Below are 18,392 nucleotides of genomic sequence, written 5' to 3'. Positions count from 1 at the left end.
CTTTTCATGTATTCTGATCATCAAATATAACCATTATTCAATGTTAAATTAGATGAGCTTTTAATCAAATCAATGATATTAAAAACAAATAGTAAAAAAAATATGGGGGCATGGTTCAAGTAGAATGCTTGCAAGTGTTCCACCATGAGTTCAATCCCTAGTACAAAAAAAAAAATTGAGCCCATGGAGAAAAAATAAATAAAAGCAAGATTGTCGGTTATGCAGCCAAGAAATCATTCTTCAGTGCTGGATGTGGCTGATTGCCAGGGCACACAAAGAAGCACCCATATGTTACAAGAATTGTAAACTGCTTAAAAAGTAGACAGTGAGAGAGATAACAAAAATGCTACTCAGTGGAGAAAGAAAAAAACCAGGAAATAACCATGACTTGGGGCTGGGGATATGGCCTAGTGGTAGAGTGTGTGCCTCGTATACATGAGGCCCTGGGTTCAATTCCCCAGCACCACATATATAGAAAATGGCCAGAAGTGGCGCTGTGGCTCAAGTGGCGGAGTGCTAGCCTTGAGCAAAAAGAAGCCAGGGACAGTGCTCAGGCCCTGAGTCAAAGCCCCAGGACTGGCCAAAATAATAATAATAATAATAATAATAATAATAATAATAATAATAAAATAACCATGACTTTAATTTGAGAATTTACACATATTTAAAAGTTTAAAATACTATATCCACAGGGATATACAATCAAATTCAACATTATTGGAAATTAAACACTCCGAACCAAATATTCACAACCCATAATAATCCAAGAGGGTCTCCTCTCCCTCTGTTTACAGAAGTTCAACTTCCAAAGATGGAATAAGATTAGATAATCACAATGAAGTCTCAGTCTGAATGTTTAACAAGAGAAACAGACAGCTGGGCCAACAACCACTAAATCAAACATTCTCATAGCCAAAGTTTATTATATTCATTCAAAAGGCTTTCAAGGCAACACATTACTCAGTGCTGTGTATACAGATTTTCTGACACAGTATCTTACTTGAAATTTGTAAAAGTTAATATTAGTTTTAGGAGAATTATTTTAATATTTAAAAATGTTTTATTGCACTCCTCTGTATTCGCATTTGGCCTTAGTAATTATAACAATAACTCACAAGGTTGAAAAGCAGAAGTTTCTATTCTTCATTAAGTTCGTGTAACTATTTTTAGAGATGCCCAAATATACTTTCTAGAAATAGTAGTTACTGGATTATAAATTAAACAACATAATTTATGTATCTATTAAAAAAGTACTTCTCTTCCCAAATTTTATAGAAGCAGTTTTATTTATTAATTTTTCACTTGTCTTTCTGTTACTTCTGTGTTTCAACAACACGTAGCAAAAATTATGGTTTCATTTTCATTGTCAACTGAATTACTGACCATTGTGAAAAATGGATGTGGAGTCAACATACTGAAAACATGGCGGGGGGAGGGGGGAAACTCATGTTCAGAGAAAAGAGGAAAAACACAATGACAGAGAGGTCCTTCCACAATAAGGCTACAGTCAGAAACCATTGGAGCTTACGAGACAAAAGGGCTAGACACAGAATGCCACGGTGCTATGGTGTGAATGTGTTTTCTCAAATTCCAGTGTCAGAATCGCAATCCTCAGATCCAGGTCAGTGGTGTTTGGGAAGTAATTCTATTGTATGTGCAAGTGAGCGGGGCACAAACACCTCAAACATACAAGTGTGACATTAAATTTGACCTCTGTTTACTTCTGTTCTTATAGGTGAGGCTTGACACTGGTATTTGAAAAAAAAAAAAAAAAGATTGTTAACATTATCTTCCCTGTCAAGGAAAAACTATAAAAAGCAATTACTTCCTATGTGACTAAAGATATTTGATAGAAACACTTAGCTAGCAATAGAAGCCTATAAATTCATTGATCTATGGCACATAAATTACCCCCAGGAACTGTTTCATTTACCAGAGTATACAATGAGTAAATCACTTCAACAGCACACACAAGCTCAGCTAAGTCCAAATGCATGTATGGAAACAAGTGGCTTATCATTGTTGTTATTATTTTCAACATACCATGTGAAATTATGACTTTTCCTTTTGTCTTTCTTCCCCATAGCTTTACCCCTGATGTCACTGTAACTGATTTTGGTACCCCCGATGTTGTATATATGTGTACTCATGATAAATTGAAGAACCTAAGATTTCTGTCATTGCCAACGACTATCCCACTTTCAATGATATATTGTAATGGTCAATTACCTCATAACTAAACATGTCTATATAGAAAACTTATGATTTTCCCCCTCAGTACATGAGTGGATCAAGAAAATGTGGTACATACACACAATGGAATTCTATGCCTCTATCAGAAAGCATGACATTGCCCCATTCATAAGGAAATGGAAGGACTTGGAAAAAATCATACTAAGTGAAGTGAGCCAGACCCAAAGAAACATAGACTCTATGGTTTCCCTCATTGGGAATAATTATACACATCTAGGATAGTCCTAGCAGAAGATCACAATAGTTCAATAGCTATGTCCATATGAACACATAAGATGATGCTAAGTGAAATAAACTCCAAGTTATGGAAACAAGTGGTATATTGTTGTTGATATTTTCAACATACCATGTGAAATTATGCTTTTTTTCTTTTGTCTTTCTTTCCCATAGTTTTACCCCTGATATCACTGTAACTGATTTTAGTACCCTGGAAATTGTATATACATGTATTGGAACTAGGGAAGAAAAAGGGATACCAAAATCAAGAGACAAAGGATAAAAAGCCAAACCAATGCAACCGCAATATTTACAAAACTATATGGTATAAACCAGCTGTATAATTCATGGCGGGGAAAGAGAAATGGAGAAGGGGAGGAGGGGGAAAATGAGGGAGGAGGTAACAAGTTTGATAAAGAAATGTATTCTCTGCCTTACGTATGAAACTGTAACTCCTCTGTACATCACTTTGACAATAAATGGAAAAAAAAACTTATGCTTTCTAAATTGGCAATTGATGACACTTTATGTTGAATAATACTAAAAACCACCACAGAAGACAAGCAAAGAGACCTTATGTTAAGAGAAGGTAAAGAAAAAAGAGAAAAAAAATACTTTCAATCTGGTAGCTATCATATAACACAAAAGGAACACACAAAAGTTAAGACCCGAAGACAACTGGAAACAATAAAGGGAAGAGGCATATAAATCGTATAAATTGGTGAGCCCTTTCATGGAGGCAGACTGGCCCTGAAGGGCAAGAGCCATAATAATGTCAGTGCATTTCAATACTGTATCTCCCAAGCTGAGGAATTTTTATCAACATGGTTTTCAGTGTTGCTGCATCATTGTCTTTCTTCTTGTCTTCCTTTTAAAAATAATAAATATGTTCATTCCTGTGTCAAAATAAAGTTATATTATAAAACACCTAGAAAAATAGATCACTAAGCAATGTCAGCTGGGATGAGGGGAGGCAGAGTAAGGAAAAACAACAGAGAAGGATACTCCACAAAATAAAATATATACACATCTAAAATTCCATGGTGAATACCCTTGGTGCAACTGATCCACATTAAAAGTAAAAAGAATCGAGAGTTTTAACAGGCAAATTCACAAACTAAAGTCAGCCTTCATAGCATGTGTACATGCAATTAAGCGGAGCTTAAAAATATTCAAGAAACAAAAAGTTCTAGAAAGTTTTAGAAAACAACATGGACGGACGTGAAGTTGTACGCGTACCCTAATGCAGTCTCCTGCCAGTTCACACATCTTTTTCTCTCTAGCATATGTGTGTGAACAGCTTGCTTGCTTGTGTCTCACTCGATTGTGTTCTATGGATTTAGGCCTACAATGATTGCACCCTTCCTTGTTCCACAATGTGGTACCAATGACGGTTTACCTAGCAATTACTCTGTATTAGGGACATGTCATCTAAAGACGATTCAAATGCTACAGGGGATACAAATAGGCAATATATGAATGCTGCCATTTTTTTCTCAAATTTTTATTATCAAATTGATGTACAGAGAGGTTACAGTATCATACGTTGGGCATTGGATGCTGCCATTTTTATAGAAAGGTCTTGAGCATCCTTAGAATTTTGTATGTGAAGGTTTCTTCTGGGGATACGAAGGGATAGAAGATAATAATAATTATTATTATTGTTATTATTTTTTAAAAGACCACTGAAAAACAATTGAAAATAAAAATGTTAACCCAGAATTTGATGCCTAATTGGGGGGAGGGAGGACTTTTAAAATTAGGCTTTGGGGCTGGGAATATGGCCTAGTGGCAAGAGTGCTTGCCTCGTAAAATTAGGCTTTGTATTTTTAGAGTAGTTTGAGATCATGGCAAAACTAAACAGAAAATACATTTTCCACTGGCCCATACCCATGCCCAGCCACCCCTACCATGAAATTCCCACTCCCCAGCGCTGCATGGGCTGATGGATCGGCAATGACACATACCTAGCACACAAAGTCTACGGCTTATGGTAGGCATGGACATCTGGCTGTCCCTGCCAAGTACACAATGGCATGGGGCCCCTGTGTAGAACCATACGGAGTATCATCACTTCCCTAAATGTTCCCTAGACATCCTCAGCTTCCACTCCTTTGTTTTTCCTTCCTGACAATCACTCCTCATCTGTTCATGGTCTCTGGTTTAGCCTTGTCTGAAGGTCTTGTAGTTTGACTCATATTAGGTGGCCTTTCAGATCACCTGTTTGTTTTTTTAACTGAACAACATGCACTTAAGGCTCCAATTTTTGGTGGTTTCGTAGCTCATTTCTTTATATTTCTCAATAGCATTTCATTGTATAAATGCAACATGGGTATTTTTTTTCCATTTACTTATTGGAGAGTAACTTGGTTGCAAGCAGGCTTTGAAATTATAAAACCAAAGGAGGATATTCTTAGGAGACGATCACAAAGGCTCAATAGCAATGTGCATATGATCATACAAAATGATGTTTACCAAAATGAACTCCAAGAAATGGAAACAAGGTTTTGGGGGTTTTGTTTTGTGCTATTTTGCCTTTTTTTCTCTTTCTTTTGTCGCTGTTTTTGTTTTCTGTGCCTTTTGTCTTGTGTGTAAGTATATCTGCTTTGGGGAAGGTAAGGCAGAACACAGAAACGGTGGGACAAAGGGTAAGCCAATACAGCAGTGATACTCACCAGACACTATGTGGAAAAAGAACTATACAACTTTTGAGGGGGTGGAGTTGGGAAGGAAAAACTGTGTGAAAACAAGGGAAGAGGTGACATCGCTCAAAAAGAAATGTGCTCATTACCTGGGTTATGCAACTGTAACCCCTCTGCTCACCTCCTTTACAATAACAACAAAATTTTTAAAAAGAAATTATAAATAAAGCTGCTATACACATAAAAAAACAGAAAATAAGTTACCTTAACTTAGCCAAGGTTAGTATTCACTAAATGATAGCATATTTTAAAATATCTATATTAAGTTTAATATTATATTAGTTCTTCTTTTAGGCAGGACTTGGTAGTTCAAATGAGAATGTAAGTTATTAATAATTGCCAGATTTGAGTATTTACACTATATATTTAATTTTTTTAATTTTAGACCTTTTGCTTATACACAAGCTCCTATTATCTACATGACTATGAAAATGCGAATGCATAACATACATATACATTGTTTGTAAACAGCACACAATGCATTGCATTGAAACAGTCCACCATACGCGCAAGTTCCCATTCCACACATCCAAGTTTGTACTGGACACAGAACAGCATAAGATGCTCAAGCTCAACATAGCTCAGAAAAATCAAAATCCAATTCTAGACAGACCCAAATAAAGTGCAGATAAACAACCAAACAAAAGAAAAAGTCAGACTCCTATTTATGATGTGACAAGACAGCTAATACCACAAATTACAGCATCAGCTAACCAGAGGTCAAAGTTCTAAGACAAGTAAATCTAAGCTCTTCAAAATTGATGATTCACTCTAGTGAAGGGATAGTCTCAGTACCAGCCATATCACATCTGTTAAGTGAGGCAAGGCTAAGAATCTGTGAATATGAGCTTGCTCTGATATATCTGCTATGCAGATGTTACTATTAAGATTTTAGGGACTTCATATACTAAGAAAATTTGAGAACCAGAATTCAAGCTTATAGAAATAGTACAATAGGAATACTTTTGCTACTGCTACAGTCTTGTGGCTGAATATGTTAGATAGGAGTGCTATCAGTATGATACCATAGACCCGATTCATTATGACATACTAAATACCTTATGCAAACCAGCATAATCTCCCAGTTAAGACTACTGTCATACTCTGAGTAAAAACAAATTATGTTCAATTCACTTCTTTCTTAGCATTGTTATCAAAGAGTTATTTCTGGAATAAAACTACCCAAATCTAATCCAGGCCAGCACTAATCAAAGAAGCAGATTATTGAATCCTCAGCTAAGTGACTTTGGAGAAATCACTAACAATTTGGACCTTGATTCACTTATCTGTATGAGAACCTTGGCCTAGAATATATATGAAGATTTTAGTGTCTCAGATTAAATCCTCAAGGTTATAAAGTTAGGGGAGAATTTTCCACTCTCCAAGGAAATTTCTATTCCAGATCTTTGCACTGCCTTGGATGCTTATATTACAAGTCAGACGAAGAAAGGAGACAAGAAATCATTCAACTAACAATCAGACAAAGGAAAGCTTAAAGACTTATCCAACTAAAAGGTATGTGACTTTCTAGGCCAGTCTCTGGAATAAAGGTTAATAGGCATCATCTCTATTTCCACTGTGACTACATCTGGCTGAAGCTGTAGCCTGAAGATTCCCATCCTCTGCAATGGGAGCTGCATGCCAAGCAAAGGTCTACCCCCTCACTCTACAGGGCTCAGAAACTACAAAGCAGACCAATACCTCTAGGAACATTTTTATTATAACTAATACCAATATCTGAAAGTGGAAAAGTGTAGGTCCATGGTTCCGTATGAGATTTTTATGAAGCATCTGTGGATATTTGTGTGTGAATATATATGTGTGTGTATACATATACACACATTATATATACACACATATATGTGTGTATATATATACATACACATATATACATAAATACATAGTGAGCATATACTTGTGTGTCAGGGTATGTGTATGGGTATAATGTGTACGTGTGTGTGTGTATGTGTGGCAGGGGGAGGTAGATTCTGAGGTCTGAACTCAGGGCCTGGGCACTATCCCTGAGTTTTTGTTTGTTTGGTTTTATTTTCTTTTTGTTTTTTAAGGCTGGTTCTCTACCATTTGAGCCACAGCCCCACTTCCTACTTTTGGATGATTCATTGGAGATAAGAGTCTCATGGACTTTCTTTCCCAGGGTTTGGAACCTCGATCCTCCAATCTCTGTTTCCTGAGTAGCTAGGATGTGTGTCCAATTCACATGTGATTATAGTTTGTGTAAGTTGATGTAGACTTATGTAAGTAGAAATAGTTAGGTAGGTGAGTTTGAGGTCTGAAGTCACATTGTAAATGTGACATCAGTCATGTGTCTCACTGGTTTTCTTAAGATCCCATTATGTTAAGGATTCTGTGTTGTTGTTTTTCAGATAATCCTCTTTGGTTGTGAGTGTCACAGAGCTTACTTTTTCTGGCTGACAATCTGCCTTCTGAATCAACAGGCAGGTGAGTGAGGCTACAAGCCCAGTGGCAGCTGTTCCTGAAATAATCCCACACACTTCCAGCCCAAGATGACAGCTACCATTGACTCACAGCTCCTGTCTCCAGGAAGGGATGTGGATGGCTTGAGAAATTCTCCATGCTATTTCTCACACAGACCCACAGCAGGAACAGAACACAAGACTGACACCAATGAGGCTGTGTTGTCTCTGCTCTTCCAAAGGGAGAAAGGAGCTCTTCACATGGTCTCTGTCTCTTACAGGGGTAACATTCCTGAAGGAATATGTCTCCTTATCTTTGCCATGCTATCACTCTACTAAAGCCAAACCCTAAAATATTAAGAATGGTTTCCTGAACTAAAACCCAAACAGCATTGGTGTTTAATCCATTTCTGCTTTCATTAGTGGGTTAGAAGGTAGTAAACCAGAGTTGATTGCAATTGCTTACACCTATGACTCATTCTTTTTTGCAGAAAGGTTTTTGTTTTTTTTATTTTGTTGTTTTTTTTTTTTTGCTGTGATACAATTCATCTCCTAAAATATCTACTATTGACTAGCTGAGCTGTCAGAGCTGGGCCATCTGGCTGCTCCTTGCCTGTTATTAGGAAACTCATCCAGAAACCTTCCAATTCCGTCTGGGAGTAATTTAAAGCAATGCCCAAAGGAAGAGAGTGAGAGCTTTTCATAACAAATTAATCACTAGCCATACAAGCTAACTGATGATGGTCAAAAGTTAGAGAGAGCAGAATAAGTACACACAAATAAAAAGACAAGAACAGAGGAAATAGTCACAATAAATAAAACAGTAATGTCCAGAACACAAACCAAAACAGTACAAAGCATTGAGAAAAGGCAAACAACTCAGATGGAAGCAGAGACTGAGGGCCCAGATACCTGTCTACAGAGAATTAAAACAGTAATAAAGCTGACAACCAGCAGCCAGTTTGCTTTTAATTCATCATACACTGTGATTCTCAGTAGTAACAATGAGAAGTTGTCCTCCTTGTCAGTTCACTACTGATGGGGAGACTCCAGTGCACCATGCCCCCAGTTGTATACCTCGCCATGAGATGCAATGGAAAGCTCCTAAAAGAAAGACTAATGACCAAAATGCATCAGCCAAATAAATTAAACAATGAGATGCCATCACTTTTGCTCATTAGACTGACAAAAGTTTAAATATTGTAACAATACAGTATTAATAGTAAGGATGAGAGCCAACGGGTACACTCATAAACTGATGAGACAGTATGAAACCATCTGTTCATGTATAGGAATTCTTTCAAGCAGCAATTTGGCAGCAGATTTTTTATTTTTTCTAATGTACTATACTAAAAAATTATTTAGCAAAGAATACACATAGTGTGGGGCTGGGAATATGGCCTAGTGGCAAGAGTGCTTGCCTCCTACACATGAAGCTCTCGGTTCGATTCCCCAGCACCACATATATGGAAAACGGCCAGAAGGGGCGCTGTGGCTCAGGTGGCAGAGTGCTAGCCTTGAGCGGGAAGAAGCCAGGGAAGGTGCTCAGGCCATGAGTCCAAGGCCCAGGACTGGCAAAAAAAAAAAAAAAAAAAAAAAAGAATACATATAGTGTGTGTGTGTGTGTGTGTGTGTGTGTGTGTGTGTGTGTGTGTGTACAGGTCCTGGGGCTTGAACCCAGGGGCTTAGGCACAGAACCTGAGCTTTTTTCTTTTTTTCTTTTTTTGGTTCAAGATCAGCTCTCTACCACTTGAGCCACAGCTTCTCTTGTAGCTTTCTGGTAGATAATTGAATATAAGAATCTCATGGCCTTTCCTGTTGAAGATGACTTCAAACTGAGATACTCAAATCTCAGCCCCCTGAGTACCTAGAATTACAGGCATGAGCCATCGGCACCCTACTAATATACACATATTTTTCTGCCTGCACCTCTTCCTTGAAGGAAGCTCATTGCCTGGTTTATATGTGATCTAGATGAGGGTCAGTCATAGAGCCCCATAGAGCCTAATTAAAAAAGAGTTATGAGGTTATTTTGACTCATCATGAAGTTACGTTTGCCTGCCGACAACCACACTGTTTTTACTGAGATATAACCTGGGAGAGGGAAGGGGAAGAGGGAAGGTATGGGTGGTTGTTGCATGCCCTGAAACCCTTCCAATCCAATGTGCCCAAACTGACCAAAAAGTTTCCAATCTAATCTAGCTAGGTTTGTTGTACACATATGCATATGAGGGAAGGCAATTTTTGTATTTCATAAATGATTGCCCATTTATTATAAATGAGCAATATAAATAATATGCATATGTATATTATCTAATCTATGTATTGTGTATATTCTATGTACATGTAGTATACATACCATACATATCATGTATAGTTACATGTGTATGTATGATATAAGTATATTTGTTGCATGTATATTATGTGTATATGCTTCGACTCTTGGTAACTCATTCTTTTTTATTGCTATATACTACATGACTATACCATAATTTGTTCATTTCAGTGCAGATATTTAAGTTGTTTTGAATAATTGGATATTACAAGTAATGTTTCTGTGGTATTTCCTAAGTTTACCCTGAAGGGAAGGATTCAAGGGGCATGTGGCAGGTGTCTGCTCAGCTACAGAAGATACCATCCAACAGTTCTCTAGAGAGATTGTACCCATCATTTCACTACCAGTGTACAAGAATTCTAGGTGCTTCATGTCCTCACCAACACATAATGTTAAGTTGTCTTAATGTTAGCCATTTGGGGTTGTGCCCGATTATTTGCTATAGTTTTCTAGTTTCGCCTTTCCCTAGTGAGTACAGATGTTGAGTACGTTTCCGTATAATCAATGGCCAAAAGGATACCCTCCTTTGAAATATGCATACCTGAATTGTGGTGCTAGTCTCTCATATTATCTTCTGGAAGATCTAGTGTTCTACCTTTTACATTTAGATCTGTGTAGAAGTTTTTGGAAATTAGAGAGACATAGAGATCAAATGAACTTTTTTTCTATTTGGAAATGTAATTGATTAAGCCTCATCTATTTAAACAAAACATATTCCCCATGCTATTTTAGTGGATTCTTGGTCATAAATTCAGTGCCATGTATGAGTGGTCTTTGTCTAGGCTCTCTATTATGTTTGATATATGTTTAATCTTGCAACCAAGACCATATTGTTTTAATTACTATTACTTTATTTTTAACATTCATCTCATGTTATCTCATCATATGGACAGTTTCTTTTTTACATATATATATATATACACACACACACATATATACATATATGTTTAATATGCTTCTGTAATACCCTCATTGTTCTTCCCCCTCACCCCACTGCCCTCCTCAACAATCCCCCTTTTACAACGATGCTTTTTACTCTTGTTTTGTTTCCAACAAAGTGATTTCATTCTTCTTTATTGCTGGATAATACCCTTTGTATATATGTACCACATCTTTATCCAATTATCCGTTGACAGGAGCCTAGGCACATTTCATATAATGGCCATTATAAATACTGTTGCTATAAACATGGCTTAGAATCTCAACTATATGTTGACTCACATTCCCTTGGATGTGTGCCCAGAAGCAGTATAGCAAGATCATGTGGAAGTTCTATTTTTAGTTTCTTGAGGGTTCTCCATACTGATTTCCATAGTGTCTGGACTAATTTACATTCCTACCAGCAGTTCATGATGGTTCCTTGCCATCTCCTCCTGCCCCTCCTCCACACCTCCACACCCTCAACAGTATTTGCTGTTGTCCATTTTTTCTAATAGGACTTCTGACTGGGTTGAGATAGCATCTCAGTGTCGTTTTGACACACATTTCCTTTGTGGTTAAAGACATTAATCATTTTTCATGTATTTAGCCATTTGCACTTCCTCTTTCGAGACTGTTCATTTATTAATCAGATAAATGGTTAGTTAATTGGTTAGTTTTTTAATCTATTAGCTCTTTGTCTATTCTAGATATTAATACTTAGTCTGATAAATAGCTTACAAAGATTTTTCTCCCACTCTGTGGGTTGTCTCTTAATCCTGAAAACTGTTCCTTTTGCTGTACAGAAGCTTTTTTAACTTGATGCAATCTTATTTGTCAATTCTTGCTCTTATTTGATGAGTCATTGATATCCCACTCAAAAGTGGTTGCCTGTGCATAAGATTTCCAGTATTTTCCTTGTAGCTTTATGTAGCACTCAATGTTTCAGGTATAGGAATAAAGTATTTGAACTGATTTTCATACAGGGAAAAAAAAACAGAGATCTGGTATTAGGTTTCTACATGTAGATATCCAGTTTTCCCAGCACTGTTTGCTGAAGAGGCTAGGCTGTCTTTTCTCAAACATATGTTTTTAGCTCCTTTGTCAAAAATCAGTGGGCTGTTGGTATGTGGGTTTATTTCTGGATCCCATTCTATTCTATTCTGTTGGTCTACCTATCTATTTTTATACCAGTCCCATGCTGTTTTGTGGAGTAATTTCAAGTCAGGTGTTATGATACTTCTAGTGTTGGAGCTTTGTACCCAAAGCTTTGTACCCAAATAGCTCTGCCTATTCTGAGTCTTTGATGGTTTTGTATGAATTTTTGGATTGATTTTTCTATCTTGGTGAATGAAAAGTGACATTGCAATTTTTGGCTGTTGCTTCGTTTTCTTTGTCCTTTTCTTGACTCTTTAAATTTTTCTTTCTACAGAACTATCTAGTACCTTCAAATAGACAGCCTATGCATTGTATCAAGCTTTCCTAGTTATTGGTGGCTGAAAGATGTCCCTGAAACAACTGATTATACCTATTCATAAAGCAGAATTTTCCTGTAATCCCACCTACTTGGGAGGTAGAGCTAGGAAAGTTGCATTTCAAGGCTAGCACATGCCAAAAAAGAACTATCAAGACTCTATCTAAACAAACAAGTTGGGATTGGTGGTGCATATATGTAATTTCAGTGTCTTGAGAGGCAGAGATAGGAGGGTTATAGTCTTAGGCTAACCCAGGCAAAACTATAAAACCTGAATTTTTTTCAAAGCAAAGCTAAAAGGGCTGGAGACATGCCTCAAGTAGTAGAGTTCTAGAATACTTGCCAAGCAAGTGTGAAAAGAAGCTGAGGGCCCTTCCAGCTTTGTCTTTTCCGCATATAATTTCACCATCATGAGATTCTGGTGACTCCTCATAGTTCTTTGGATCCCTAAATGTAAGTGATTCCTTATGACATTGGCTTCTTTGAGTTCCTGATACTTTTAGGAACTGAAGGTTCTGATGCATTGTTTAGCTAAGATTTTAGCCTTTTATATGACATACTATATAATAGAAACCTCAAAGATTGAACATGTGAGCTTTATTCCATATTCCAAAGATTCTGAAGCCACAACTGGTACAGTACCAAAGTGTGCCATGCCAAACAAACAAACAAAAATACCCATCCTAGAAGAGGGTGGCAGGCCTATGTATGGCAGGCATCGGCCAAGCTATATCTGACGGCCACAAGCAAACCCACCATTCTACACACTTGTTTTGCATCCATTCCAACTTTAAAGGCACCCAGCTATTCTCTTCAAGGTGAATAAGGATTTGCTAACATGTCAGACATTCAACTCATGAATTAAAGTATTGGAAAACAAAATGGGGCTGGGAGTGTGGCTCAGTGGTGGAGTGTGATCCTTGAGCAGGAACGGGCTCAGACACAGCGCTCAGGCCCTAAGTTCAAGATCCAGGAACGGGGAAAACAAAACAAAAACAACAAAAAGACAGACCATAAGAAACCAAGACTAAGATAAGCCAGTACTAAGGTATCATAGGTATCACCAATTCAAAACAGTATACATTTTTTCTACCTTGGTTCCAAGATGTGCTTTAAAGATCTGACCATTTTGATTAAGAGCCTCAAGACCAGAGAGATATGTCAGGCACCAATGGAGTCCAAATCCAATACTGTCAGAAAAAATTAACCTAATTCAAACTTTCAAAAACAAACAGTTATAGGAGGGAAAGGCCCACCTTTCCCTCAGTATTCCTGCTACTCTGAAACATGCATGGAGGGGACCAGATAACTGATTCCTAACTGGCTTCTTTTAACTCTGGCTTAGCATCCTGACTACCCCACTCTCACTGACAGATACTGAGGCCCTTCCTCTAGAACTTCCTGCAAGCAGAGACAGACAACAGCAGCTGTTACCACATATAGAATGGGCTTGTGCTGCTACTTGCCCAAAAAAGGCTACTGGCTACTCTGGTATTGCTGATTTGCATTCCTGCCTGCCCAAACACAGAGCCCCTAAGCTGCCACCTTCAACACAGAGAGAACAGCAGTGCCACCTACTGAACCACTGGAGATGTAGCCAGCGCGCCGCCAGCCCAGACCTGCTCACCACTTCATCTGTCAGGGCTTCCATGCCCAGCAGAGGGACTGAAAACCACCTTTGTACAGCGATTAAGTAGGCCTCCCCTTCTGCCAACTTCAGTGATTGTTTACCACCACCAGGCTGAAAAAGATCTCAGGAAACGTATTCTGCTCTCGCCAAAAAAACCAACTGCAGGCAGATCCAGGCTGTATTCCATTTGAGTGAGAACTGGGCAGGCAGGCAGGCAGGCAGGCAAAGGAACGTGGACTGCCATTACTAACTCCTTACCCTATAATGAGCACTGAGATTCTGAAGGGGGAATGATCTACACCAAAGAGCAGCAGAAAGAGAGCAAACAGCTGAGTCCCTCAGTGGGAAAACACGAGGAAATCCACAGGAGAACAACCCAAAAATAGAATTTAGGAGATCTGAGTTTTGTTTTCCTTCCTTCCTTCCTCTCCCTCTTTTCCTGACCACCACCACCACCCCCCTTTCTTTCTTTTCTGGTCCTGAGGCTTCAACTATGGGCCTGGGCACTGTCCCTGAGCTTCTTTTGCTCAAAGCTAGAACTCTACCACTTGAGCCACAGCACCACTTCTGACTATTTTAGTGATTTAATTGGAGATAAGAGTCTCATAGACTTTCCTGCCCAGGCTGGCTTCAAACTGCCATCCTCAGACCTCACATCCTGAGTAGCTAGGATTACAGGTGTGAGCCATCAGTGCCTAGCTCACCAATACGATTTTAATAAGCATCTTCTAACATAGTTAGGATTTTGTTCTAGAAATTGTTTTACAGATGCCCTCAACATCTACTTGCCCTGCCTCTTGGAAAATCTTCCCAGAAAATTCTCCTCTGTTCACAAATATACTATACTGTTTGCAAACATACTTCTAACAATGACAATATTTTTTAGTGTTTTGAGTGTCTACTATCAGAAGACCTTACTTCTGTATGCATATCTACACACACACACACGCACGCACGTACGCACATGCGTGCATGCACACATAAAGGCCACCCTATTATGTCAAGGACTTGCCACACATTTATTTTGTCATACATTTGCAGGTGAGCAGCAGAATGTCCCCTGTGGAGGGACACCAGTGCTTCATCCACTCTACACAACTGCCACCCTAATATATACAAAGTAACTATACAGGCGTGATGGCTCTTCTAGAGGAAAAGGAGCAAAACCACACCATAAGAACGCAGCATTAAGCCAGCACTGGCAGCTCTCGCCTGTAATCCTAGCTACTCAGGAGGCTGAGATCTAAGGAATGAGGTTCAAAGTCAGCCCAGGCAGAAAAGTCCCATGAGACTCTTATCTCCAATTAACCACTCAAAAATTGGAAATAGTGCTGTGGCTCAAGTGGTAGAACACTAGTCTTGAACACAAAGAGGCTCAGGGACAATGCCCAGGTCCTGAATTCAAGCCCCACAACAGACTGAAAAAAAAGCAGCATTATGAACTGATAACCATTTGTATATCACCTTTTTAATAATAATTCAAAAAATGAAAGACAGAAGCCAGAAAGCAATCTGGCTGACAGTGGCTGACACCTGAAATCCTACTTATTTATAAGACTAAGCCCAGGCAGAAAAGTCTGAGTCATTCCAACTCTAATTCACCAGAAACAAATGAGAGACTAAAGCCATGTCTCAAGTACTAGAGCACCAGCCATGAACAAGAAAGCCAAGCAAGGGGACCTGAGCAAAGCAGTATCAGCTTCGTAGTTAATGTGGACTGCAACATTCATAAATGAATTAAAGATTTCTTTAACTACAAGGGTAAAAATCATATATAAAGCGGGATGAGGTAGGCTATTATTCCTACAAAAGTTTTGGAGATTGTACTGTTTTCAGTTTTGGAAAACAGTGTAGGTAGGCAAAAAATGTAAGAATCATATAGTTAGTACATTTCCCACCCATTCTCATTCCCTTCTTTCTGCAAGCTTCTGTGAAAAGCAGTTTTCAAGATAGGTTCTCATGCCATCTTTTAGCTGCTGACCTATGAGAGTTTTCTTAGGTGCTTTATTCCTTAATCCCCATGATTCAGTTAAAGGGGGGATTTAGAGCACTGACCGTGTAAACCCCAGGCTGTTGTCAGCTGTCCCAAGTCCACACACAATCATCAGACATGATGAGAGGACAGCTCATATACCTCTGAATGGCACTTGCAACCCTAAATCACAAAACACTGAGGCCACTCCATTCTTGTGAGAGGATCTTCACCGCTCTGAGGATAGGCCTTGCAATTGATCTGTGTCTCTTTTTGAGGTATACAAAGCTGCTAATTACTGGGCAAGGGACAAGAGGCTGAGCTTCAGCAATCTACCGCTCTTCTTCCCTCTTCCTTCTTGTTCCTCCTGACTCCTCCTTCAAGGTAAGGAGGAGACTGTTAACTGTCATCTGACCAAGTAAGCAATGTTCAAGGCTTATAAGAAAACAAGCATGAAATGAAACAAAATAAAAGTAATATAACCACAGGTCTTAATGTGAGAAGCAAATTCTAACATAGGAAGCAACTTTCAGCTTTGAATTCAGCCTCTTAGTGATCTTGTAGCCTCTATACTCCATGGCAAAAAGTCTTAATTACCTCTAGTGAAGAGAACTTAATAACTCAAAAGCAACTCATTCAATGTTTAACTCATTCTTCTTCAGCCACAGTATAGCAGCATCTTAACTAACTTCAGTTAAGCATTTATACACACACACACACACACACACGCACACACACACACACTTGTGTTTATTCTCTTTGATAATTCTATCGGGAAGACACTATATTAGAGAGATGATGTAACTTGCCCAAAGTCATCCAACAAGGAAGCAGTATGCATAGGATTTGAACACAAGCTGTCTGGGTCTAGAAGCCCTCTAAACTATTTGGTCTACACACCATCATTCCTGCTTTCTCTAATGTCAGCTAATAGGTCCACCGAGCACCTAATTCCCCTTCCACATAATAACCTTGCTTCACAGGAAGAGGTGATGTCTCCTGTCCTAGATAATGATGTTGTTTCTTCAACACTCCTCATATGACACGATTCGGGCTCCAGGACCTCTAATCTTACATGCTCCATTTGGTCTATGTCCTTTCAATATGTGCTTTAAAAAAAAGTTTTACCTGCAAGGTGCTGGTGGCTCATGCCTGTAATCCTAGCCACTCAGGAGGCTCAGATCTGAGAACTGAGATTCAAAGCCAGCTTGAGCAGGCACGTCCATGAGACTCTTATCTCCAATTAATCACCAAAAAGTCGAGAGTGGAAGTGTGGCTCAAACAGTAGAATATTAGCCTTGAGCAAAAAAAGCTCGGGGGGCAGCATCCAAGCCCTGAATTCAAGCCCTAGTACTGGCACAGAAAAAAAAAAAAGTGTTACCTTAGGATAATTATATGTTAGGTGCAATGCAAGCAATGCAGTGCAGGAAAACATTACCCCATCTGCAGTCCAAATCAACATTGTCCAATGCAATCCAACCTTCTGCAATGAGGACATGTTCTATCACTGCGCCATGTCCTTCCTACTTAGTAATCAATCTCTAGCCACACTTGGCTGCTGAGCATTTGAAATGTGGCTCTAAAAACTGAGGAGCTGGGCTGGGGATATGGCCTAGTGGCAAGAGTGCTTGTATCATATACATGAGGCCCTGGGTTCAATTCCCCAGCACCACATATATAGAAAAATCCAGAAGTAGTGCTGTGGCTCAAGTTGCAGAGTGCTAGCCTTGAGCTGGAAGAAGCCAGGGACAGTGCTCAGGCCCTGAGTCTAAGCCCCAGGACTGGCCAAAAAAAAAAAAAAAAACTGAGAAGCTAAATTTCATATTTGATTTGATTTGATCCTGTTAATTTTATAAAGCCATGTGTGTTTCCCTATTACAGACTCAGATGCATGCATATATAGATAACACCATTTCAAACTTTCTTCTATTTACACATTAGTTACTAACCTACATCTTATGTATCATCTAGACACTACTGTTCCTGTATCCAAGACAATACTTTCACCATGTTCACAAGAATTTCATTAAAGTATTTGTTAAATATTTTCTTGCAGTATATATTCACAATATGTTAACATCACCCTGAACCACTAAGAATTCTTCAGGAAAAAGAATGAGATCAGTCTACCATGATTTCTTATTGAACATACCCTGGCTTTTTGGAAATATTTAGTATTTATTTTCTCTTAGTAATTCACTGAGCCAATAACATGTCCCCAAGTCTATCAAGAAAAATGTAAAGTCTGAGACATTAATGGAAACTTCTGTTTGACTAAGCTGTCCAAACATGTCCAGCAAGAAAGAGGGAAACATTGAGAAGTTTAGAACAAAGGTCAGTTTAGAATAAAAAACAAGACTCTAAGAATATTTTTAAAGGGCTATTTATATAAATGATATCAAATACGATTTTTTTTCCTTTTTACCCCAATTTCAACTAAAGTTCCAAAACAGGGCT

This window comes from Perognathus longimembris, chromosome 9 (assembly GCF_023159225.1).
Source record: "Perognathus longimembris pacificus isolate PPM17 chromosome 9, ASM2315922v1, whole genome shotgun sequence".
NCBI classification, from domain to species: Eukaryota; Metazoa; Chordata; class Mammalia; order Rodentia; family Heteromyidae; genus Perognathus; species Perognathus longimembris.
Note: the sequence above shows the minus strand (reverse complement) of the source record.